This window comes from Magallana gigas, chromosome 7, assembly GCF_963853765.1.
Source record: "Magallana gigas chromosome 7, xbMagGiga1.1, whole genome shotgun sequence".
Taxonomy (NCBI): Eukaryota; Metazoa; Mollusca; class Bivalvia; order Ostreida; family Ostreidae; genus Magallana; species Magallana gigas.
In genome coordinates, this window is record NC_088859.1 from 7,584,653 (window position 1) to 7,612,000 (window position 27,348).

Consider the following 27,348-nt stretch of genomic DNA (forward strand, 5'->3'; position numbering starts at 1 on the left):
AATCATTATTCATTGGATCTTATATTTAGTGAATAAGGTTCAGTCTTAAAGTTGGCCAGTATTCCTGTATTGTCCTTGGGCATGTTTAAATTCATGTCCAGTCACGATACACTAAGTTTGCTATTCAACAGTCCTTGCTTGTAGGTGCATTAGAAAACAGTTCACATACTGTGCTTATTTAATTGGGAAAATTATTGAAAGGGCCACTTTTATTTGGACTTTGTTGAGAGAAAGAGGTCTGCTGTACAACATTTTGAGTTTTCTGATGATCAACCATCATCGGGTATTGTGAAAGCCAAATGTAGATACTGTTCTGCATACATATATCGGGGAATGCAAAAACTACTTGAAATAGTAAATAATGCAACAAATTACGTTGATACCAGAATAAAGATTCCTGTCAAAAAATGCACTGTTTTTTTTAAATGAAACATTTAAACTATGAAAAAACTGAAAAACAAGTATTGTAATCTAAAGTAATGACAAGTAATCATGATTACAATGAGGAAAAATAATCTAATGTAATCAATTACTTTTAAAAATGGACGTAACTAGCCTGTAATCGATTACTTTTAAAACCCAAAGTAATTGTAATTTAATCGATTACTTTTGAAAGTAATCAACCCCATCCCTGATTATATGAAAACCATCCTTTATTATCTTGGATATTCATGGATTCTGTTTTGAAACAACATCGTATACCATCTGTTAAAAAATTGTATGTTAATCATATGTTCATATGTTAATCAATACAATAATATAAAATTAAAATTGCATCCTATCATAATTACAATACATATCATATAATACCATAAAATACCGTAAAATATTGTGAGATATGATATTGTAACGTATGATATGACATTGTATTTAAGGAATGAATTCAATATTTATTTGTTTTATACGATATAAAATAGTTTTGGGCAGTTTACGCTTTATAAACCGCGAAGCGGTTTATAAAAAAGCGTAAACTGTTTCAAACCATTTTATATCGTATAAAATTAATAAATATTTAATTCATTGCTTATAATTTAATTTTTTACTCTTCATTGTAGATAAAAACGGTCATTTGACCTTTAAAATGACGTAAAATTGTACAACATTCAAACGTAACGTTAGGCGTATTGATACTTTTTTTGACGTTAGTCTTACTATGACGTAGGCAACATTCTTTATACAATATAAAATAATTTTTTAGCCAATTAGAAAGCGCGTTACAAACAGAATTAAATTATTGTGTAATACATTATTGTATTTGATCAAACAATACAATATCATTAAACATAATACAATATAGTTTTATATGAAACAATATCAAACTGCAAAAATACATCATAACATTGAAACATATGATATTATATTGTATAATTAAGCATTGAATCATTATTGTTTGAAAGATGTGGTCTCACAACTGCAACGGTGTGTGCATACAAATTGTATAACGCGCACTAGCGCGTTATGAAAATTTGTTTGCACTCATTGTTGCAGTTATGAGACCACACTTTTCAAAAAATAATGATTTAATGCTTATATTTACATTTTTTAAACATGTATTTCCTTCCGGCAAATATAATTTTTTTTAAAAAGGCTCTGTCTTTTTCAACAAGTAATGCGAAATTAACAGAATGGCCAATGGAACAGCCACAATATGCTGACAAAAATAGTACGCAGCGTTTTAAATTCTAATAACACAATTTTATTTTTCTTTCTTTAATTTAATGAATTTACTCTTGGTATACTTAAAAATTAATCAATTGAATTCATTTAACTGTCAAAATATATTTACATCAATGAAATATTAATCAGCGTGAGTATAATATCAGGTCGTTATCCGGTTTGAAGCCGCGAGAAGAGTCAGTTCTTGTTCTTCGAGAAATACTGAAGAAACACTTAATGTATTCATACGCACCAGATCTGGTGAGTAAGTCTTCGGTGTTGTTTGTAAATATCACTAAAATTAACCAATGCAATTTAATAGAGGGAAAGAAAGTGAATGTAAACATTTTAGTATGATATTGTATTGTATGATACTGTATCATATTTGATACATGATATAATATTGTATTATATAATACAATATAATTTGATAAACATTGTATCATATCAAATGAAACAATATCATGTGATAAATTAAAATATAATATAATACAATCATACTATACACATTGTATCATATGATACAATAATATATAAAGTAAAATCTCATAAAATACAATTTCATGTGATATGATAATATATCATATAAACCAATATCATATTATACAATATCGTATAATACGATATTTTATAATATTACAATATCATAGGGATCATGTTACGTCATTTAACAACAACTACATCTATCTATCAAGCAGGTTTGAGTGAGGTAGGAGATTTCGTTAGCATCCTTGATAATGGAGATCAGGCTCTGTATCTGAAGCAACCTCTGCGTTTCATTTATAATATAGTTAAATCAACTATGCAAGCTTTCTATCTAGCTATAAAACATATGACCTGTTCCAAAAAACTAAACCTCATCAAGAATCATAAACCTATGGCTCTGATCTGATTCAGCATTCAAGCCTGTCAGGTGCATCAGTATCATAGACTATATTAATGCAAGATTGTCATCAGAGGACACCTGTTTCAAAAACTTTAAGCAGCTCTTAAAAGCTTAACCTCAGGCATCCGAAACCTGTGGCTCAGATTCAGCATTTAAGCCTGTCAGGTGCATCACTATAATAAGACGCATCATCCATACAAGTTTAATGAAGTTAGGACCAGTAGTAACTAAGATATTATCATTAGAGGGCACCTGCAACAGAAACTTTAACCAGCTCCAAAAACCTTTACCTCCTCCTCCTGCATCCCAAAACTATAGCTCAGATTCAGCGCTCACGTCTGTCTGGTGTATCAGTATCATAAGACACATCATACATGCAAGTTTGGTGAAGTACGGACCAGCAGTAACTTAGATATTGCTATTTAAGGCACCTGCAACAAAACTTTAACCTGCTCCAAAAACCCTAACCTCCTCCAGCATCTGAAAGTTAGGAACCAGATTCAGTAGGTCCAGATGCATCCTCCATGTAACTTTGGTGAAGAGAGGACAAGTAATAGCTTAGATACAGGAGCTGCATCTAAAACTTTAACCAGCTCCGGACGCCGACGCCGTGGGTATAGCATATGCTCCCATTGACTTCGTTTCGGTGAGCTAAAAAGGCGAAAGCGCAAAGATTCGAAGGCGAGAGTGCGAAGTTGCAAAGGCGAAGAAGCGGCAGTAGTATCACTTCTTCGCCTTCGCAACTTATCACTTTCGTCTTCGCATCTTCGCGCTTCGCCGTCGCATCTTCTATATTCTTCATATTGTTCATGAATTATACTTGCATTGAGGATTTCCGCAATACAAACTGCTGGGTATACAAGTGCATCACCCAGAATTAATGATTAAACCAAAATTATGAAAAGTTTACTCCACTGATACGTTTATAACCAAGCTGAAGTTAGAGCCATTACGCCAGTAGAGGTTAACGGCCAATAAGGAAAATCGTCAAAGTACTGAGAGTACTCGTACAGAAAATATATCTTACTTTATCCTCGGCATACTTTAGTAAGTTTAGTTATTATCAAGATCATTAATGCTTCGATAGTTTGTATGAGCTTTCGTAACGTTGGATACAATAAAGATCGTGTGGGCAAATTCAAGCGGGATATAAACCCCTAACATGGGTCTTAACCTCTTATCAACGCTTTTAGAAACAATCTTTTCTTATTATAATCGATCAGTGTTTATTATCTATTAAGATTTACTATAGTCAGGTACTCTTCACAAATTTGCTCTAAAAGAATAAAGTCTATCCATGATCACAAATACAACATTACAACAAATGTTTAGAATATTGATGTTCATGTTCATTTCTTGGAGAAAGTGATTTTTAAAAAAAGCATTCTCCGTTAGTTTTGTTTTAAAACTAACGCAGAACGCTTTTTTTAAAAATCACTTTCTCCAAGAAATGTAAATAAGAAGTATTCATATTCCTACGTTACCTGCCCCCTTAGTCTTTTTCCATAAAGATATATACATGTATCATTCTTCGATTGACAATTCATTCACCAATGAATATTGCTTATATTATTACAACAATTATTCTTTCATGATTATTGTTCGTTAATTATCACAATATCCTCATTGTGTATGAATTTTTCTTTATATGCGTCTTTTCCCGTCTTGAAGTGATGTAACTGTTAACAATCAATTTGTGGCATGTAAGAGTGTTTTGCCTGTGCTTGCTACGGATAGGAAAAACTATATACAGCGATTTATTTACAAGATCGGTGTTTATAACTTCAAAATCAGTTGAACATTGTGAAAAAAAAGTAATTTCAAAGTCATATCTTGGATACGGGGTAACCAATTTCCATTCATGTTTACGAGGGGGGGGGGGGGGGTAATTTTTTTATGGGGGTCATTTTTCTTCAGAAAAATCTAATTATTCTTCAGCTAGGGGGGTCATTATTCTACGTAGAAAAATGACCCCCGGTCATTATTCTACGGGGGTCAGTATACTTCATTACACCGGCCACCACATAATTATATGGTGGCCGCAACATAAAATGTAGAATTATCTGTAACAATGTTTTGGGGTTTTGACTTTTTGTTCACTTTTATGCAAATACACAGTCTTCAAGCCTACTAAATGTAAACAAGACTTTTACTAGTTTAAAGCATCAATTTCATTCATTTGTATACAGTACAATTTTATTTAATCAAGTTTCTGTAGTACGTACACAACTCGAAGTACTGAACGTACTTATGCTAAATCGAGGTTTTGACAGAATGATACATAATGTATATTCTTTGAATGATCAGTAATTCAACACTATTTGTTATTTTTATTGTAAAATCATCATTAAAAAAGTGTGGAAAAAAAGCCGAGGCATAAAACCGCTTATATCTATTTGAAAAATCCACGTTTTTTTTTATAAATATCACTGTGTAATGATGTCACTGTATTTAATACAAAGTTTGAAATATTTACGAATTAATATATTTCAGTCCATAATGCTTCGATCAGCCATCGGAAATGATAAAAGCTCTCAAATGTATATGAGCCAATTTTTACTGGATAGTGTGTAAATTTAACACTTTAAAGTGTAAAATTTACAGATTAAAGTGTATATTTTACACTTTAAAGTGTGAATTTTACAGATTAAAGTGTGATCTTTACATTTTAAAGTGTAAAATTTAAAGATTAAAGTGTAAAATTTACCGATTACAGTGTAAAATTAACAGATTAAAGTGTGAATTTTACAGATTAAAGTGTACCATTTACAGATTTAAGTGCGAATTTTACACAATTAAGTGTAAAATTTACAGATTTAAGTGTGAATTTTAAAGATTTGAGTGTGAATTTTACAGATTAAAGTGTAAAATTTACAAATTAAAGTGTGAATTTTACACTTTAAAGTGTGAATTTTACAGATTAAAGTGTAAAACTTACAAATTAAAGTGTAAAATTTACAGATTAAAGTGTAACATTTATAGTAAAACTTACAGATTAAAGTGTAAAATTTACAGATTAAAGTGCAAAATTTACAGATTAAAGTGTGAATTTTAGAGATTAAAGTGTAAAATTTATAGATTAAAGTGTGAATTTTACAGATTAGAGTGTGAATTTTACAGATTAAAGTGTATATTTTAAACTTTAAAGTGTGAATTTTACAGATTAAAGTGTAAAACTTACAAATTGAAGTGTAAAATTTACAGAATTAAGTGTAAAATTTACAGTAAAATTTACAGATTAAAGTGTAAAATTTACAGGTTAAAGTGTAAAATGTACAGATTAAAGTGTGAATTTTGGAGAATAAAGTGTAAAATTTATAGATTAAAGTGTGAATTTTACAGATAAAAGTGTTAATTTTACAGATTAAAGTGTAAGTTTGACAGATTAAAGTGTAAGTTTGACAGATTAAAGTGTGAATTTTTACAGATTTAAGTGTAAAATTTACAGATTAAAGTGTACAATTTACAGATTAGAGTGTAAATTTCACAGATTAAAGGGGGAAATTTACAGCTTAAAGTGTAAAATTTACAGATTAACGTGTGAATTTTACACTTTAAAGTGTAAATTTTACAGATTGAAGTGTAAAATTTACATATTTAAGTGTGAATTTTACAGATTAAAGTGTGAAATATACAGATTAAAGTGTAAAATTTACAGATTAAAGTGTGAATTTTACATATTAAAGTGTGAATTTTACAGATTAAAGTGTGAATTTTACACTTTGAAGTGTAAATTTTACAGATTTAAGTGTGAATTTTACAGATTAAAGTGTAAAATTTACAGATTAAAGTGTAAAATTTAAGATTAAAGTGTAAGATTAACAGATTAAAGTGTTAATTTTACACTTTAAAGTGTGATTGTTACAAAATAAAGTGTAAAATTTACACTTTAAAGTGTAGAAAATAAAAAAAATATGAAGTGTATATCATACGCTTCCGTAGTTATGAGATGATAAATTCCTTTTTGATTATGATGTTCTTTGATTTACCTCTACTGTTTCCCATATCACCTGTCATCTGGAACCGAAAGTGTTATGCACAGTCGGATTGACATGCATCCCTACCACTATTGAAATATTTTATTTACTTCACTTCAATAGGGGTTGTAATGAAATGCATACCTAACCACTATTTAAATAATTATTTCAATAGTGGGTTTATTTCAATACTGGTTGCAAAGTGATTTTTCTAATGAAATGCATTCCCAACCACTATTGAAATAATTTGTTCAATAGTGGTTTTATTTCAATAGTGGTTGCAACACATCAGGCAAAACAGTCAAAATATAGGTGATCATTTTGATCGGTGTGATTATTTGCACGTGCTAATCATGTTTTGTAATTATGCCTTTTAACTTAAGCAGGTTACATGGGTCCTCCACTTTTATTTTACAGATTACAAAACAAGGTCATTTGTTTAAATACATGTAATAAGATAATAATATAAAGGGTTTATCGGTATACAAGTCTAACTAGATTTGTGTCAATGTTGAGTCATATGTTTAGATGTTTCTGTATCTTCAATTGATGGATAGGGTTCATTTCTAGATTTATATTACTTCACAAAGACAAAATTACTGATAAACACGTTCGGGCTCTGTCCCAAGCGCTCTAATCTTTCCGCGATCATAAGTATACGGAAACACAGCGCATTAATTTACTATGTAAAATGCGCGGACCCAAAAATCATTTCAAAATAGTAGAAATGTTTATGTTTCCCGGAGGGTGGGGGGTGGGGGGGGGGGTCTGAGCCACATTTATTATTTATGTAAATTTAGAAAGTAGATTTTTCCATTAGGGGTGCAAGAGGGGGGGGGGGGGTCCAGATACCCCGTAAATCCGTGCATGGGTAATACGGGTAGACTGAATGCTATTAATAAGGTGTTGTTCTGGGTGATCAAGTTTAGTGATCTTCAGCTCAAGAGTGTCAATTATTTTACTGACTTTTCTTTTCTAAATAATTATCAAAACTCAACTAACAACATAAATATTAAAAAATCCGCCAGTTTCTTTTTAAAAAAAAACCATGGCTTAATTTCTCCTTCACATAAAATTGCATATAAATTTGACATTTTCATTCAAGGAAAATGTTATTTAATAAGTTTAATAATCGTTTAATTCTTTATCATAATTAAAAGATACATTATTTAATACAGTTGCACACCTTTTGGGCTCTAGCGGGAGTAAAAACAATGGGGTCAGTACTTATCAGTACTTGTCAGTACTTCTCTAAGTTTTTCAGTACCGTCAGTAAAAACGTCAGTACTTTTCTGTTTATCAGTAATATCAGTACATTGTCAGTAAATGTCGAAGATTATCAGTAAAAAATGGGAATGTCAGTACTTTTATGACTTAGGAGTGCTTGCAACACAAATACTTGTTCTCATAGTATGGATAGTTTAAAGATACCAACAATACAGTATCATAATGGATAATGGGCTCTTCATTGATATTCCACGCCTATGAACATACGTTTTTAAACTAAAAACAATCATCTCCAATTAGAACCCAATAAAATCAAGCTGAGATGGCTTAGAAAGAGAGGCATAGTATGGGAAGACGTCGAGCCTTGTTTTCATGAACTGGTCTTACAGCAGGTTGTAACAGCACTGGTATAATATCCTTGCTTAATCTTCAAAATTTTTAAAACTTACAGTTTCCAATAATCTTGCTATCCGACTCAATTGTAGAATAATTTGGTCATAAATTTTACCCAGGTCATATTACAGGCATATGTTTTCACATGTAGCAGCGGGAAACACTCAGGTAAGGATCAATAGTTCTATGTCAAACTTTGTGTTATTTCAAGAAATAGGGGTTACATTAATTATCCGGACTTGCAAAAGTATATATATACCCTGATGGTACTCATTTTACTGACTGTGCCCAAACAGTTAATTTAAACTAGAGCCGAGCTCGTTGCAAAGCAACGAATAGGTCTTCCGTTACAGCTTCCTGTCGGAAAAGGATTGTCAATCAGTCTGATAAAAAGCACCCTTCTATTTCCTACAGGGTCTGACAGGTATTTATAGGGGGTCATATTCACACGACCTAAACCTCTGACCAATCAGGGCTTTATACAATATATTGGAACTTTTTAAATTGAGACAGGCAAATTAATTCATGCGTGCTTTCTATGTAACTGAGTATTGAAGAGTTGCACCTCTCATTAACAGATAAAGGCATATATTTGGTAACTGAGAGTATATTTAGGTTGTGTGCAAATATGGAGGTCATGTGAAGATGACCTGTTATCGATACCTATCATACCCTGATAAGTGTAAGCAGAAGGGTGGTGATTTTAATCAGACTCGATTGTCAATATGACCTGAGGGTGCGCTGTACGAGAGGTGCTCAGCGGCAGGAACAACTCTTTGTATAATGTTTGGCCATGCAAGCACTCAGCATCGTTTTTGCTTCGGGGAACAAATTTATCCGAAATGTATTAAGTTAAACAAGGAAATAAAAGAAAGAATTACTAAAATCTTCAAAATCTAATCCATGATAGTGGTAGGGGAGAGGGGGAGTTGTGAGGCAGCTATAACTTATTTTGTTTACTATAATTTGTTTTCAATTTGCCATAAAAATTTATATTGCCTTCTACTAAATTGTGGGTTCGGGAAGGGGGGAACAATGCCCCAAAATTCAATTTCCTTTATGTTAATTTAAGGGAAATTTTGGTTGCGAGAAAGGGGTAGAGTGCTCTCTGTGGACCAACTGGCGGTTCTGTGAGCAACCTCACAAATAATTCCTCCCCTCCCCACTAAGAAAAAAATATCATTACTAAAGTATTTTTCTATTAGAAAAAAATGGATGCTTCTTTTTCTTATAGTGACACTGAACTTGCACAAATGATAAAAGTTCAAGTCAGGACATATTAAAGTGTATGTCACAAGCAATATTTGTGTCAAATTTTAGCTTCTAATCATTTCCATGTATGCAAGATATGACAGACAGGAAAAAAGCATATTTTTTTTCAAATGACCTTGAACTTGCACTACTGACACTGGGTTAAGTTCATGACACATCCCCGGGTCATCAGCAATCTTTAAATGAAAAAGCAACTTCCAATGTTTCTCCTTTAAAAACAGTATAAAGCAGACACAAATTATGAACTTGACAAAATAACCCTGGAACAAAATCATTACACACACTAAGGTCATAAGCAATCTTTGTGTGAGAAAAAAAATGTTTTTTTTTCATAAGAAATGATATGGATCGGACACGATTTTTGCACTTTTCCTGCCAGTGACCTTGATCTTGCCCAAATAATTTTTGGAGACACCCTCAGGTCAAAAGCAATTTTTTGTTTAGTTAATATTTTGTACTTTTTGAATATGCATGTAGTGACCACTGTTTTGTATGCACATTTGCACTCTCCTCTAATCGTCGGAGCCCACATGTTTTCTATCCATTACACTGCATTGAAAGCAATGTAACAGATAAGAGACCCGCGGGTTCCGACGATGTCTCCTCAATGACATGTGTCAATTTGAATCTAAATGATTTCTAATTGGTATAGTTTTCAAAGCTTTTGAAAAGTTTTGAAACTGAATTCCTACAGTTCTAAATTTGAGGTTAAAAATACAAATAAATAGGAAGATGTAGGGAAAGCCATAAATGTATTATTGCTTCTGTTTTAGACTATTTAAGATTTCAAAAAAAAATATTCTGCTGAGTTTTCAGTCAGCCCGTGGGCTGACTTATTAAATTGAATAAAACTCCAATTGCGTTTTCATAAATTGGAATTCTGTGGAAGAATTAGACAGTCCGTGTTAGAGAAATTCGAAGAAGTTATGAAACTGGTCAGTTTTTAGGTCAAACTGCACATAGATGTATTGAAAGACTGTCAATGGATATCGTCTGTAGCCACGGTTCGGAATCCGTATATGCAGACATGCATTGTATGTTCATCGCTACACGTTTACCTTCTCACCTACAGCCATACAAATGAGGGTGCAACCTCCATGTATACATGCATATTATTTTAGTTCTGGAAACTATTCATCTTGTATTTTAATAGATTGGGTATTCATATATTGTTGACCTGAAATTAGTATTGCACTGGCTGTAGCTAATCTTGTTAGTATATTAAGTTGCATTACAACCTTATACTACACAACTTCAATAAAAGGGTTTTTTTTTTTATCAATTTTCATATAATTAGCAATAACTAATTAAAAATCCCCAAGAACACATATATATCTCATTTAAGTGTAACTTTGAGAAGCGCGTACATTTTTGGGAGGCAGATCTGTCGCTATATTATAGTCTGTAAGTCAAGTGAACTATCATGGAAGAAATCTGTCGACACTTGCAGTACTTTGATGATTTCTATGGCGACAGACTGCATTGCATTATGTAGTCGTATTTCATAATTCTAAATCCCAGACACAAATTTCATTTGACTAAAAACTTTTAATTATAATATATATTACTCTGCTCATAACTATAGAAGTTAAGCGTGTTCAACAGGTTAATTAATTAGCCACATTCTCAGATTACGATCTCTCACCTTTAGTGTGAAGATGATTGGCTTAATAGCCGTATTGTTTTACAATTGACCACTGTAGTGAAAGCACCCTTCGACATCAGTTAACCTTCGATAACCTTCGATACATTGTTACACAATTACATAACATTTGATCATCTGCAGCCATAAATAATGTTCTCAGCTGTGTGCGCTGAAGCGACACAAGATTTTCGGCCGCACGTGGCGATTGAATTAACACAGACTGACCGAATGATACACATTAGGAGAAGTCGCCAAAAAATGATTTTCGACAGATCTGGATATCTTTTCGCCAATTTAAAAAAAAATCCAGCGCGAGCACTTGGCAGCGGAGCGGGGGGAGGGGGCAATACAGCATTGAGTACGTTTTTACAGTTTTACAATAAAACGAACGACCATATAGAAACACTACAGAAAGGATTAATATGTGACCAATAAAATCTTAACAAAACTTGTTTAAAAACTCATGTGAATATTCTCTAAAATAATCACCGAATGCATCAATTATCCTTAATGACATTCAGGTTGTTTGTTCAAAATTTCACGTGCAAATCTCAAGACTTTTCCCCGTTTTCTAGTTAGTGCAGTTGTTTCCCCCTATATCTTTATTGTGCAGTTCTGTTACATTCATGGCTCGGGCAAAATTTGCCCCCTTTTGGCGGATGTCTTTTGACAACAGGTAGTTTAACCTGTTGCATTCAGACATATGACAGAATTTTGCATGAGGCCCCGCCGCAGATTCTGTTACTTTCCAGTGTCTCATGCCAATGATATGGGCTTCCGTCATTTTGTCTTTGTCATTGTTCTCTACGTCATATACTGTTTAAAAAGTCGACGTAGACCATCGTGTGCAATGATCCATTGCTTGACATTGAAGCTTTTATCATTTACATACATTACACATTTATTAGGTAACATAACTCAATACTTTGTATCCATTTTATTGATAATTTTCAGTGTTAACATCTATTAATTATTTTGAGTAAAATTCAACCATTGTCTTCTCGTGGTCTTTAGACAAAGCCAGTGAAATTTCCGACAAACTCATAGTAGTTGGTGATATAAACGTCGACCTTCTTACTATTCCTAACACACATATTTTGTACGATGTAATATCCAACACTCACTTAGTCAACAAAATCCATGAACCTACAAGAATCACAAATTCCTCACGAACACTTATTGACCCAATTTTTACAACAGAACACATTGACGTAACTGAATCCGGAACTTATAACGTAGAGGCGCGGCTTAGCGATCACAAGGCAACCTATGTGTGCGTTACTATGAATTATAAAATTTATCGTTGGTACAAACGTAATGTCTGGCGATACAACGATGCGGATTTTGACAAAATTAACAAACTAATTAATGACTGCGACTGGCGCAACATAATAAGCAACGCAGAAAATGTCAATACTGCAACTGAACACTTTACTTCACAATATTTAAAGCTTGTACGTGAATGTATACCTGAAAAATCGGTCACTATCCGGCCCAAGGACAAACCATGGTTTGACTCAACGCTTAGGAAAACCATTAGAATACGCAACCGGCTTCGAAACAAAGCATTAAAAACAAAGAATGAATCTGATTGGATAAATTATCGTAAACACAGAAACAAAGTTAACAACATGAAAAAACATGCACTTTGTAATTATTATGATAGTATTGACTTACAATTGGCGGACGCGAGCTCGAATAATAATAACAAATTATACTGGAAGTTAATTAAAGACGCTTTTCATGCAAAACCAACGAAATACATTCCACCGATACAGTATACGTCTGATACGGGTGGATTTAATATTGCTTTTACCGATACAGAAAAAGTTGATGTATCAAACAAATATTTTTCATCTGTTTCAAACGTTGATGACTCTTTCAGTCAACTACCTCAATTATATCACATATGTCATGACAAATTAAACAATGTGACTATTGAGGAGCAAGAAGTTATTGATATAATAAAAATACTCCCTGTTAACAAAGCCATAGGTCCAGATGCAATAAGTCACAAAATGTTAAAATCTACTTTACAATCTGTCGCCAAACCACTATGTTTGTTATTCAACAAATCTTTGACTGAAAATGTGTATCCAAATGATTGGAAAATTGCTCATGTCTTACCATTGTTTAAAAAGGACGACCCTTCTGTTCTTTTCACTTTTGAGCTGTGTTAGCAAAATTATGGAAAGAATTATATTCAAACATGTCTACAATTTTTTTTTATTAAAAATAACCTATTTTATAAATATCAAGCTGGTTTTTTGCAAACCTTTTGAACTTAAATCAAATTAATATTATTAATTGTCATGTTGTGGGGAGATGAATCTCTGAGTGTCAATTTAAACCAACATATTTTTTTAACTGTTCAAAGATTTATAAGAGATTGTGGCAGATTCTTGTAATTTCAATTTTACTGCCTAAACCAAATTCAACAGAACTGTTTATACATGTATGTTTGTTCAATAACTTAACTATATTAGTAATATCCATTTCTATGTACTTTCCATTCTAAACTACTTTACAGTTGTAAATTGTTATACTTGGTAAGAACCTCGTAAGTTGTAAGAACTTGTGTTCGAACCATTAATATATGTTTATACAATAAAATATGTTCAAACCAACCATTGTCTCATTGTTTTAGTCATCTTTGTGTATCATTGAACTATTGTATATTTTGTATAATGTTCAATATTCAATGATGATAAATTATACCGTATAACGGGTAATTTTTACTGCTGTGATTTTTTACGAATTTATCTTAAAAGAGGGCGATTTGAATTTTTACACGTAATTTTTTTACGAATTGGACATGTCCGTAAAAATTAAAATCATCTGTGGTAATCATCTCGGGTATAAGGGGGGGGGGGGGGGTTCACCGTGACTTTGTTTCTTTCTAAGCGATCCATTTGGATTTGGCATTATATATACTGGTTTAAAATAGCTTCGTTTCCCCGCCATACTTATTGACTGAGTGATTGAAAGCTAGCAACTAACGTGGTTTTAAAAAATGCTCAAGACTGAATAGAAAAATCTGAACTGTTATCACCACATGACCAAAAACGCTCAAATAAACCTACATGTACAGCCGACAAGGACTGAGCTGAAGGTCATGAACATTACTCTCATACGTACGATGTAGAAAATTTACGTGCGGTGTTTTTTCACTTCTGTGAAAATTTACGCGTTTAATTTTTACGGATTTATAAATCTCGTAAAAATTAGCAGCACGTAAAAAATACCCGTTATACGGTAAGTAAAGCCATGACAAACAAGAGGCCCATGGGGCCACATCGCTCACCTGAACAATAATGGCTTTTTATGGGTGTTCAAAGGATATTGTGCCATATAGCCCCTCGGTAGAAAAAAAAGAATACCATAAAAAAACTGTATCCAAAATGTACACTTATTTACCTACACTTAATCTTTGACATTGTACCCTTATGAAATACCATTTTTACCAAAAATAAGATCCTTTGCAAAATATAAAAATTAATTTTTGGTGAGGGAACACTGTTAACTTCCAATTCCCTTTATTTAGTTCTGCCCCCTTACTTTATAAAATGATCAAATTATATATAAGAATATGCATATAGGTACATATTCATCTTCAACTACATTGTAATAGCTATATGTAGTTATTGTATTCTATTAAAACAAATCCCATGTGTGAAAGAAGAAAATTGTAACTCAAGGCGCTCAAATTAAAAACATTCAAAAATTTAATTGGTCTTCCACATTATATACACAGATGTCTTATATATCAAATAGGTGTTTCATTGGCTTTCAGTGTACTTGCGGTATGACTGCTATCCATCTCTCTAGAAATTGTGTACATAGAAAATAAAACCAAGTCTTTATGTACCTTCTCATTCATTGACTCATCCCCCCCCCTTTCCAGATTAATTTTCTTTTATCTGAAATTCTTATTAAATTATATTGAAAATTGACCCAAATGACTCAAATTTAGACATATACTGAGTTCCTATTCACTGGTTTGAAATACATATGTAAATACATGTATATGTAGAATAATAGTTTTTTTTTTCAAGTCAGCTGCAACAAACTGGATTAAGCAACGTACATGTACATGTGTATATTATCCATTTCAGGTTAGATTTTTCATCCCTGCTGCTCTTTTAAATATCCAACATTGCAGTTGTTGTTTTTTTATTTCAATTTTAAAGGATTAAGATAAGAAATAAAATTGGACAAAGTGTATAAAAAAATGAAAGAAAAAAATGGTTCAACATATTAAGCATTATATACTAATAATGTGTGAAGTGTTCATTCCCACGCTTGAGCGGTGTATCATGTGGTTTTACTTATTTTATTTCTTACCATTCCTTAATTGACTATCTTGTAGATTTATCAGTTAATGCCTCTGTCATTCTGTTGCTTTATTTTTAACGACAAATATAACAGCCAATTAGGAAAGGTCTACCCAAAAATATGAATCATTTATTTTTCGCTCCATTTTCTAGTTTTACTGATTTGGAAAGCACTTGACTTAATTTGGAGGATGATTCTTTGAGCAAGGAACGGTTGTATTCGCGTAGATGATGCAAGATTTTACTCAAAAGAGTAGTGAGTGGCGAATCAATGCAAGATCACTGCAAGAAAATCGTGTCAGATAAGTCGGTCTAAAAAATCAAATTGCGACCGTGACGAACCTTTTTATTGTTATAGTACTTGGAATAATCTTATTATAAAAAGAAATATTTCTAACGTCAGTTGCCCGTGTTTGTTATCGGTATACAAATGTTAACTTTGTTCAATTATTCAGCAGTTTGAGAGTTTTCGGATTTTTTCATAAACCTTGTGTAACTGATACCATCCTAATTGTGGAATTTCCCATGGATCAAAAAATAAAATAAATCTAATGATTTGATTTTCCTGGTTAGTTGTAGTTTTCAACATTTTTCTTTGGGGTTTTATTTTGCATAAATTACCGTTGATCTATTTTCTACAATTATGAAGGACACTCACGGTTGGGATTTATTAAAATTTAGACAAAGAATCAAGTAATTGCAAAATGCCATTTTTAACATTGATTGAAACAACTTATTCAAACAACTAATTCAAACTCATAATTTTGGAAGTATTTTCGAGGAAAACGTGGACAATTACAAATTCAAACTTTCAAGACCCCGTAGTTGAGTACTCTCAGTACTTTGATATCTGTAAATGCCACATTAACGTTCTGTGGGTAACTAGTACATGTGTTTTGGGACTGCAGGGATCGCGGCAATGAAAGAGAAATATGGAAGATAAAGCATTTAATGAGAACTGTTAAGATTTAGCTGAACACGTCTCATATATAGGACCTAATTAGCCTAACAGGCGTACACCGAATGCGGTGTTTGTTGGTTCACTTGACCGATAAAGGTTCGTTGGCGTTAGTCAATCTTGCCGGTTTGAATATACCGGCGTAAAATTCCTTTTTTTCAAATATGGTGGAACGCTCAAGGTAATGAGAAAAAAAGCTTCATCTATAATGCTTTAAAGTTTATTTTTTCTATACGCACTACTTTGCTCAGATGTAAAGAAAGAGGCTACAGAATGCATAAATAAGCTACATCGTTGGCTTTCAAACTTTACAAAAAGGAAACACTAATTAAGAAACATTGAAATAAGCAAATTAAGGAAAAACATTTCTTTGTAAATTGAGAAGTTATCAGCGTAGAAGTTAAAGATTAAAAAAATAACAGTTTAAAAATAAGGAATATGATATTTACCATATACGAAAACTTCACATAGCGTCAGGATCTTTTCGTTATCGTGCGGTCCCTCTATAGTTATGACACTAACAGGTATATCCAGCATGCGATTAGAATCAAGAACTATTTCCCCGCGGTTCCAATAAGGAGGTTGATCACTGTATATCAAGAGTTTTGATCCATTTTCTGCCGTTCCAAATAAGTTAAATCCATTTATACGATACTCTACAAAATACATATGTTTCTATTGAGACAAAATTGGACAGAAATTTATGTAAATTTGTAAAACAAAAGAAAACTAATACTAACTAACCTCGAATATAGAGTATTTAACTTTAAAATCATATGCATAACATGAAAAATAAAATAAAAATATCCCCTGTATTTTATCATTCAGTCTGAGAGTTTCAAGCGTAAAATTAATACATGTATTTCAGAAGTTACTCCTTTTAATACCATGATGATGGACTAATCCTTTGTACTTTTAATCTTTTATGTGTACGATATGAAACAATTGCGTTGCATACTTACGGTTATCTTTTCGGCTTGCTATCTTAATAGCTATAATGGAATATGCCTCCCCGAGATTCACATTCCATGAGGGGCTCTTACTCTGACCAATTGCTGTATGTGTACAGCTAAGATTGCCAAAGTTTCCATCTCCGCTACCATCAACAGCTTTGTCAGATGTAAAGGCTACCAATTTGTTTAAGATTCGTTCAGAATATGTAGAAGACTGATTTGTAGGTTTCCAGAGAGCTACATCTTTACCTGTAGTTAATTTTTGAAGAAAAAAAAATCAACTGTTCTTATAGTTAGAACTTACAAAAAATACCTCTATCAAACATTGTCTTTCAATTTTTAGTTGACTATAAATAATTACTAAAAAAGATATTCACAGAGCTCCAAATCATTAATTGTCTTAATCTACAGAAATTCTTTTTTTGTAGGCCTTAAATTTGTAAAAGGTCAATAATAAAAATTTTAAATTCTATCTAGATATCGAATTAATTTTGTGATTTTGTGTATTTAAAAAAAATCACTGCGTGTTAGCTAGTTTCTAAAAGTACACCCGAAATAATATAATTATGTAAACAAAACTAGTCACGATCTCGTTGCGAGCAACAAGGATGTCTTCCGTCTGATTTTAGAATTGGAGATACATGTGCGATCTTGATTTTGCTATTTGACAGCTAAACATTATCTAAAATAGAAGAAAAGGGTCTACATTCTAAGGGCCAGATACTATTTTGTTTCAAGTGTAAGAGCGTTGGTTGAAAACTTTTAAACCCTATTGATCTCTAATTTGACGGACCATCCGGATTTTCTTAACATCAAATAAAAGTTAATTTACTTTAAAAGACAGTTTAGAAATTCGGAACTGTTCTTGAACTATCTGGAAAAGAAAGTTTAGGGGCAGATACCTTATCTCCTAATCTGTTTAACAAAATTTGATTGTTTAAAAATCATAATGAGTAACTTTTTTTCTATAGTGCAATTAAAATATGTTTCCTTCTAGTGTTAAACGTAATCAAACGGTTGGACTTTTGATCCTTAAAAACCCCGGATTACCTAAGACGTGAGAGAATCATTATATTGTTAGGCTACATGTAAGATAAACATATTTGCTTCTATAATCTATTACAAAATATTCATCTGTATAGGGTTATAGATAAAAGACTTTAGAGTCCTTTGGGTTTTTAATTTAAGGGGCCAGCCCCCCTTTTTTACATTAAATATAAAGGTCTTTTAATTGTTAAGACATTTTGTTCAACAAGTGTTTAGAAATTCGTTACCGTTCTTAAGATATCTGAGGAAGAACGTTTTAGGGGCCAGTCCCTCAGCTTCTTTTTGGGGTTACTTAACAAAATTTTGAAGGGTGCATATTTTTCTTCTATACTGCTTTTTAGAATATTATTCCTTTTTGAGATATAGGTGATTAACGTTTTGGACAAGAAAAGCATTATTCTGTTGGGCTACATATGTGAAATTTAATATAAATATACTTGCTTCTATAATCTATTACAAAATATCCCTCGTTTAAGGGTTGTGGATAAAAAACTTTAAGGACCTCTAGGTCCCCTTTTTTGAGGGGCCATCTCTTTTTCTTGGTATTAAATAGACGTTTTCGTAAATTTTAAACTTTTTTGCATTACATGTTTTAACAAGTGAAAAGCTGTCAATGTGACAGCAAACCGGGTTTTCTTTTATGTAAACTGTATCCATAATCCATGTCAACCCTTATCCAGTGAAATGGAGTACCTTACATGTATATGCAACATTTTGCCAAAAAATGACTAAGTTCAAAAGCTAGTATTTTTTTTATAAATTATCAGAAATCAAAATCCTAGCAATATGCACACCTCTGATATATGTACAATTGATCTGCAAAAGAACAACTTCCTATCTTGAGAACTGTAGGAGGAGTTATCCGTACAATGAGGGTACCCTATATGCAACATTTTGCCAAAAAATGACTAAGTTCAAAAGCTGGTATTTTTTTCATAAATTATCGGATATCAAAATCCTAGCAATATGCACACCTCTGATATATGTACAATTGATCTGCAAAAGAACAACTTCCTATCTTGAGAACTGTAGGAGGAGTTATCCGTACAATGAGGGTACCCTATATGCAATATTTTGCCAAAAAATGACTAAGTTCAAAAGCTGGTATTTTTTCGATAAATTATCAGAAATCAAAATCCTAGTAATATGCACACCTCTGATATATGTACAATTGATCTGCAAAAGAACAACTTCCTATCTTGAGAACTGTAAGAGGAGTTATCCGTACAATGAGGGTGCCCTATATGCAACATTTTGCCAAAAAATGACTAAGTTCAAAAGCTGGTATTTTTTCGATAAATTATCGGAAATCAAAATCCTAGCAATATGCACACCTCTGATATATGTACAATTGATCTGCAAAAGAACAACTTCCTATCTTGAGAACTGTAGGAGGAGTTATCCGTACAATGAGGGTGCCCTATATGCAACATTTTGCCAAAAAATGACTAAGTTCAAAAGCTGGTATTTTTTCGATAAATTATCGGAAATCAAAATCCTAGTAATATGCACACCTCTGATATATGTACAATTGATCTGCAAAAGAACAACTTCCTATCTTGAAAACTGTAGGAGGAGTTATCCGTACAATGAGGGTACCCTTTTGGCAGCCGCCCGCCCGCCCGCCCGCCCGCCCGCCATTTTCACCATTTTAATAACCGGATTTTTCCGTTGGAAAACCCGGTTAACAAAATGGTTTCCAGAAAAGAGATAAACAAAGAAATAACACGACACTCTTGATATCTCAATTTCGAGACCTACCGAGCTTTGGCGCATTTAGTGCTAGACATAACAAACACCAACCATGCAAAACTTCAATATTTTCTCTACAAAGACATTTGAGCTCAATATCTCTTATATTTTTGGAGAACGTTTGCTGACCAAAAAAAAAAACCATATAAAAAGCAAAAAACATAATTTCGAAAAGAGATGTGACGTCATCAATGCAAGACATTTGCTATCAGGTAACCAATATGAATCACATCTAAAATTTAATGGAGATCGTCTGAACCATTTCTGAAAAATCCGAAGAGAAAAAAGTAACTAAATACGATCTCATTGCGCGCAACGAGGAGGTCTTCCGTCCAATTTAAGAATTTGAGATATATGTATGACCTTTATTTTGCTATTTACCAGCTAAACAGATATGGAAATAGAAGAAAAGACCCGTTGATTTTAAATTGACTCTTTACTTTTTTTTCTATATCCTTTTTCATCTTTTAAAAAAATATAAATTTATGGGACTTGTCCTTGTTTTGTTTGAAATACATGTACACCAAGGTTCTTAAACTATAAGCACCTTGATTCTTTTAGGGTCCATTTAACGAAAATTTTGGGATTTAATATTATTACGAACTTTATTCTGAGCATCTTCTCTTCTATAATGCTTTTCAAAATAGTTTTCCTTTTTAAGATATAAATGATCAAAACATTGGACTTTAAGCCCCTTACAATCCTTTTTTATGTACCACAACAGTAAACTTTTATTATCTATAGATAAATAACTGGAAGGTTAACACTTTTGCCTCTACGCAGCACTGTAGCAACCTCTAATGATACAACGTCCACTAATGATATAATGTTTCATTAGTGGTCAGGATGTTGACCACTAATGATATAATTTTATCATTAACGAACAACCTAACCGTCCGCTAATGATATAATTTCAGATTTGTATCATTAGCGGTCAAAAACCGTAACCTCTAATGATATGGAAAAAAACTGAGAAATAAGTACTACCTTGACCACTAATGATATACATTTGCACACATTTTCAATTGCATCAGTGGATGGATTTGCAACCTTTAATGATATAACATGATAAAAGATTATATATATATATATATATATATATATATATATATATATATATATATATATATATATATATATATATGGGTTTGTTAATTATAGATTAGAACAACAAGGAATATCAATTAAAGTTGGTTGAATTAAAACTACTTAAACAATAGGGATCATGTCGTTGTAACAAAGAATATTAGCCCAAGTTAAAAATTGGCCCGCGTTTCATTTTTCAACATTGATTATTGATTCGGGGAGGGGGTGGGGGTGGGGGTGGGGGGCTTTTTTAACGTTGAAAACTGAGACCAAAAGTCGTGAAATGTATACCCGGATTTCATTTTTCAACATTGATTATTGATTTGGGATAATGGGGGGCGGGGGGGGGGAGGGGCGGGGGCTTTTCTAACGTTAAAACTGCGACCAAACGTCATTTTTCAACAGCTCAAAAAAGGTTTTTTTTCTAATCTCTGATGACCTCACACGTTGAAAATTGACCAACTACAGGTTTTTGAACTGTCTCTGATATGGAACTTGCTCTACCTAATTATTTTGAATCTGATAAAAAATTTCAGCTCCATGTTTTAATTCCTAATATTGTCCGATATTCATGCCGATATGGATTTTTGTTTTTGTTTGTTTTTGTTTGGGGTTTTTTCCCCGATAGCAACAGTTTGTTATTAAGACTAAGAACTCTGTCTCTTGTTGTTAAACTGTGTAGATAGAGCTAAAAGGAATATATGTCAAACAACATCGTCTCAAGCCATGGTCCGGTGTCCGTTTATATATATATCTCTCTCCACCATGATCGTTCATGTTGACCGTGGTTTGCTAAGATTGTCAAACCAATACCGGCCGTTTATGTTATATTTCCGGTAAATCGCTTCAACTTTAATTTATTTTGAGAAGTCATGATAATTAACTGACAGCACAATAATGAGCAGTTTTCATATTTTTATCAGACAAGTCGCGATCAGTGATTATTTAATTAATTCAACTTAACAATAACTTTTCTTAAACTTGCAAGATTAACAAAATTATGATGGGTGTGTTTAGGGAGTATTGGACATTTATGACGCATTCGCCGGCGTAACGAGGAATCTTGACCCGGGTTGAGATTTGACCCGGATATCATTTTTCAACGTTGAAAAATTGATACCAAAAGTCGTGAAATTATACCTGGGGTCAGTTTTCAACAGCTTGAAAAATATTTTTCAAACTTCTAAGGACATCGACACGTTGAAAACTGACCCTGTTGAAAATTGACTCCGACTTCAGAGTTTTGAACTGTCTTTGAACAGAAGAGTAACTTGCTCTTCACAGTTTAATTGTACATGTGTGTACTTAAAAGTTTCGGTTTCAAAACTTTAACTCTTTCATACTATCCGCTATATTTGCCGTCTTGGGTAATTTGACATTTCAAAGGTTGATTTTTCTGACTTCAATCATTTAATATTTCATTTGACTGAAAACGTGGTATGTAGCAACCTCTTTTATTATACTTTCATGTTAAATACTGAAATCTGATTGGTTTAGACGCAGTTGATAATTTGTTCTATTACCCTCAGCGTTAGCAACACACTTGGCAACGGGTAACACAACGAATTGTTACATGCGCGTAAATTATGCGCGTACAGTTCGCCGTAGAATTCACGTCATTTCTATACAAAAGCAGAAAAATTTCTTTAAAATTAAGACATTCAGTATAATAAAATAAATAGTGCCTATTTGGGAGGATAACAATTGAAATTGACACCCCTCGAAAACCATTGTCAACCTCCGCTTCGCGTCGGTTGACAATGGTTCTCTCGGGGTGTCAATTTCAACTGTTACCCTCTCAAACAGGCACTATTTATATAATGATACACTGTCCACTAACGATATAATGTTGCATTAGTGGACAGAATGTTGACCACTAATGATATAATTTTATCAAACCCGGGTCAATTTTCAACCCGGGTTAACATTTTTTGTTACACCGACATAATCACCATTGTTGAAGTAGTTTTAATTCAACCAACATTATTTCATATTCTTTGTTGTTCTAAGGTATAATTAACAAACCCACATATTCAACTTAACAATAAATTAGTGATTCAATTGTGCTACAGACCATAATAGCAAATAGTCTTGTGTTGTTTATGGTTTAATTTTAAAATTCTTCAGAAATATTTTTTTTTACAAGCTAACCACTTTGAGTTTAATATACCCGGTAATCATTTTTGGTACAAGTTAACTATATCTGGTCAATCACTCACTTCCTGTCAGCCTTACTGACCAGTCCGGTCTCACATTGTCAATCGTCTTCAATCTTGTTAGATGCGTGCCTCGAACCACTAAGTAAGTCTTTTTTATCGAAGTAATTGCTCAAATTTGTTAGTATTAAATTGTATTTTTGAAGTATAGTTACAGATGGAAATTTATTTCACAGATAAAACATTCTTAAAAGTATGGCACACCATTATGGTCTTTAAAGTAATTTACAGTTAAAGGTATAAAGTTAAATTCTATATTTTCCTATTTAGTAATTTGTTATTTCTATTTGTTGTAGTTTTTTACCAATATTATTCATGACGGCAACGTTTCCACACAAAATAAAATATGAAACCCGTGTGACTTTTGTTTGCGTTGTGCAAGGTTAGCTATCTGCCTGCACCAGGCAGAATAAGTCTTATGAATTGGACCTTTTTCATGTTAATAAAATCCCGCTAAAAGTTTATCAATAATGTTTTAATATCGTAAAATTGCTTTTCTTCAAACTTTCTTCAACTAAAAATATTTAGCACAACTCCTTTTTGATTAATGATAATCAATTTGGATCTTCAAGTAAACAGACGAAGTCATAAATGGTATGTATTTTGTCTGTATGCTACTATTTCAGTTCAAGTAAAAAGGCAAAATATCAGGGTAATGTCAGAATGGTGTATTTTACAATAAAGGACAAAATACATGTATATGATCAAATAACGCCCCCCCCCCCCACCAAAAAAAAAAACAATTAACCAATTCTTATGCAGTATCGTATGAAAATCAAATCAAATATATATATATATATATATATATATATATATATATATATATATATATATATATATATAATTTTAAATTAAATTATATCATATTATATCATTAAAGGTTGCAAATCCATCCACTAATGCAATTAAAAATGTGTGCAAATGTGTATCATTAGTGGTCAAGGTAGTCCTTATTTCTCATTTTTTTTCCATATCATTAGAGGTTACGGTTTTTGACCGCTAATGATATAAATCTAAAATTATATCATTAGCGGACGGTTAGGTTGTTCGTTAATGATAAAATTATATCATTAGTGGTCAACATCCTGACCACTAATGCAACATTATATCATTAGTGGACGTTGTATCATTAGAGGTTGCTACACAGCACTTTGTGGTCGCGCCGACCAGAAAGTACGGAAAATGTTAACTATGACATCATACAAAACAACAATTCGTCAAAAATGCTTATAAATAAAGTAATTTCTGATTGTTATGGATACAAAATCATTTTTTAAACTGACTGATCGCGGTGCATTTGTCGATGTGATGCCATACTGTAAATTTTGACGCATATTTTGTGTAGAGAGAGGCGGATCTATCAATTTTTTAACATGGAAAAATGCATTTTATTAATGAACTGAGCATAATCTTTAAACAATTATTATACCATTAAATTCTATCTATTATTCTTGTTTTGATTCGGCATGTTATTTTTTTTAAAGTCTGAATTATTTCTTTTCTAGAGTGTTAAATGTTTAAGTTCGATGTGTTTGACATCGGTAAGCCTATCTAAATCCGCTTTTTACAAGAGCATCCACTAAACAGATCATTACGATCTTTTGGATATAAATAAAGGAAACGTTTATTTATTAAAAAGTGCTGCTGCTTCGATGGAATCTGTAGAGTGAAATAATAAATACGTAAAATATTAAGTGAAGGTCATACAAGTTCCAACCGGAGCTCATTTCTTTCATATTTATTTTAATGAAAGATGAACTCTATATAAAGCAGCAGCAATTTTAAGAATCTACCAGAAAAGTAAAAGTTAATTATCATTTAAATTTTTCATTAAAATAAAACTATGCCCTTGTAATATTGAAATTTGTTAATGACCTCCATTCTGGAGAATTATCAACACATGTCACGTGACTATGAAATAAAGGGACCACACTAAGTTTCATAAAGGTAGCATTCACTATACTGTTTCATTTTATATCACATTTATATCATGATAAAATAACTTTACATAAATATTTTGTTATAATAGATGCATCGTTTTATGAACGTTTAAATCAACTGATATGTTCATAGGAAGCCTTAGCAATGCTAGGTATAATGCATTACAAAATATTTCTTGATAAAGAAATTTGAATATTAAAAAAAACTTTAGACCCCTCATGGCCCCTTATTTGAGGGGCCAGCCTCATTTGTTTGGTGTCAGTTGAAAGCTCTTGCATATATAAAATATTGATGCTATACATATAATAACAAATAATAATGATATATGTTATATATTTAATTGTATACAATGTCATGATTTTTAAACTATCAATTCTATAACAAACAATACTACCAATTGCTGTTGATATATTCATAATATACTGCATGTAGCAATTGTAAGTGATGTATTAATACATACACATGTACATACAATTGTATGATGTATCCGCCAGGTATGTGACATATTTACCCTAAAGCTTATTAATATATTTAAATAATTAACCCCAATTTATTTATGATTACCGGTAATGTAATTAATAAGCCTCTAAATTTTACTATTACATACATGTATTTTTAATTTGTAGATTTAATATCTTTTAAACCCAGGGTGCGGAGATAATATTTTGAGAATGAATTACAAATGTTAATATACTTTCATTCACTGAACCTATCGTATACACGTACATACTAAGATTTCAACATCTTTAGAAACTCTGACGTGCACCTAGGCCAATTCAAACCTCTTGTGTATATATTGTATATTCTGTGTTAGTTCAAGGGGTTCTCTCACGTTGGACAAAAGAGACTTTAATTAGATATACACAAACGAATAAAACCATGTCTAGCCAAAAAGTAATACCTCAAAAACTCCGAAAAACAAACCAAACAAAAACAAAACAGGACTGGCACATTGAAACACTTACTTACTGACGGACGAGTCAAAACATAGCTGTTGTTGGGATACTTAAATGTAAAATCTGTGTGTACCTATTTTATTTTGAATAAATGCATAATTGAATTGATTCATACATTTGTTGTTGACCCGGATGTGGAAATATTCCCACGTGCTAGATAGATTGAAGTTCAGCATGAAGTTCTTGATCTGATTCTGACTGGAAAGATTGTTCTTTAAGCTGTTTCTATACTAGTACATGTATTTGGTCATTATCATGTTTTTTTCTCCAGGTAACAAATTGAATTGCTAGGTTTATTGTATAAAACTCTCTGTTTTATAACAAGATATTAACACAAATATTCAAAATATATTGAGGCTTACCTCCAAATACCTCAATTTCTTTTATATCTATGGAATTTCTAAACTGCATATTCAATATATCTGTCAAAACAGGGTGTGGCAGCACGATGGTCGGACTGACCTCCTGGACACTCTTTCGTAAAAGAACGTTTTGATGTCCATCTCTTACTATCAGCAAGCCATTAAACCACCCTGAAATAACATAATTATAGATAATTAAAGCAGGAGTACAATGCTTTTTTTTAAGTTGTGATTTAATTTTTTTTTCATACTTGTGTGTATAATGAAAGCGCTGACAATAAACTTTCCGTTTAAGTTAACTGTCGCTGCTGATATTGATCGGTGCGTCGCCATGTCTCCATCAAACACAGTATCCATGTTAAGGGGATTTAATGCCAGATTGACTGCAATAAATACCAAAAAAAAATTTGTATTACATAAGATTAGTTGCAGTTGTTCATAAATGAATGTATCAAATAAGTTGTTCATTGCATATTTAACCAAAGTAAGTGTCTTGTAATTTTTTTTAAATATCGCAAATGTTGTTTATGTCTATGAAATAAAAATTATGTTATTTAAATAAGAAAAGGTATTTAATATTGTTTACTTGTTATGTATACAATACATTTATAAACTACATCCGTAATATATTAGTACGTTTTCGTAGTAGAATGCTTCACATTAATTTGAGTATCGGCAACACAGCCT

At 32.1% G+C, this 27,348-nt stretch overlaps 2 long non-coding RNA genes across 2 annotated transcripts in view; both read right to left on the reverse strand.

Annotated features, from left to right (window-relative positions):
• LOC136270333 (uncharacterized) overlaps nt 1-16,995 on the reverse strand; it is a 46,559-nt gene extending 29,564 nt beyond the window's left edge. Inside the window, exon 1 of the long non-coding RNA XR_010708088.1 lies at nt 16,798-16,995. This is a non-coding gene — a long non-coding RNA (uncharacterized lncRNA). The remainder of the gene's footprint in view (nt 1-16,797) is intronic.
• Nucleotides 16,996-17,493: 498 nt separating this feature from the next.
• LOC136270009 (uncharacterized) lies at nt 17,494-26,818 on the reverse strand. The gene is made up of 2 exons (XR_010707642.1): nt 26,662-26,818; nt 17,494-17,550 (listed from the first exon to the last, which is right to left on the reverse strand). It is a non-coding gene; the product is annotated as an uncharacterized lncRNA (long non-coding RNA).
• Nucleotides 26,819-27,348: the final 530 nt, after the last annotated feature.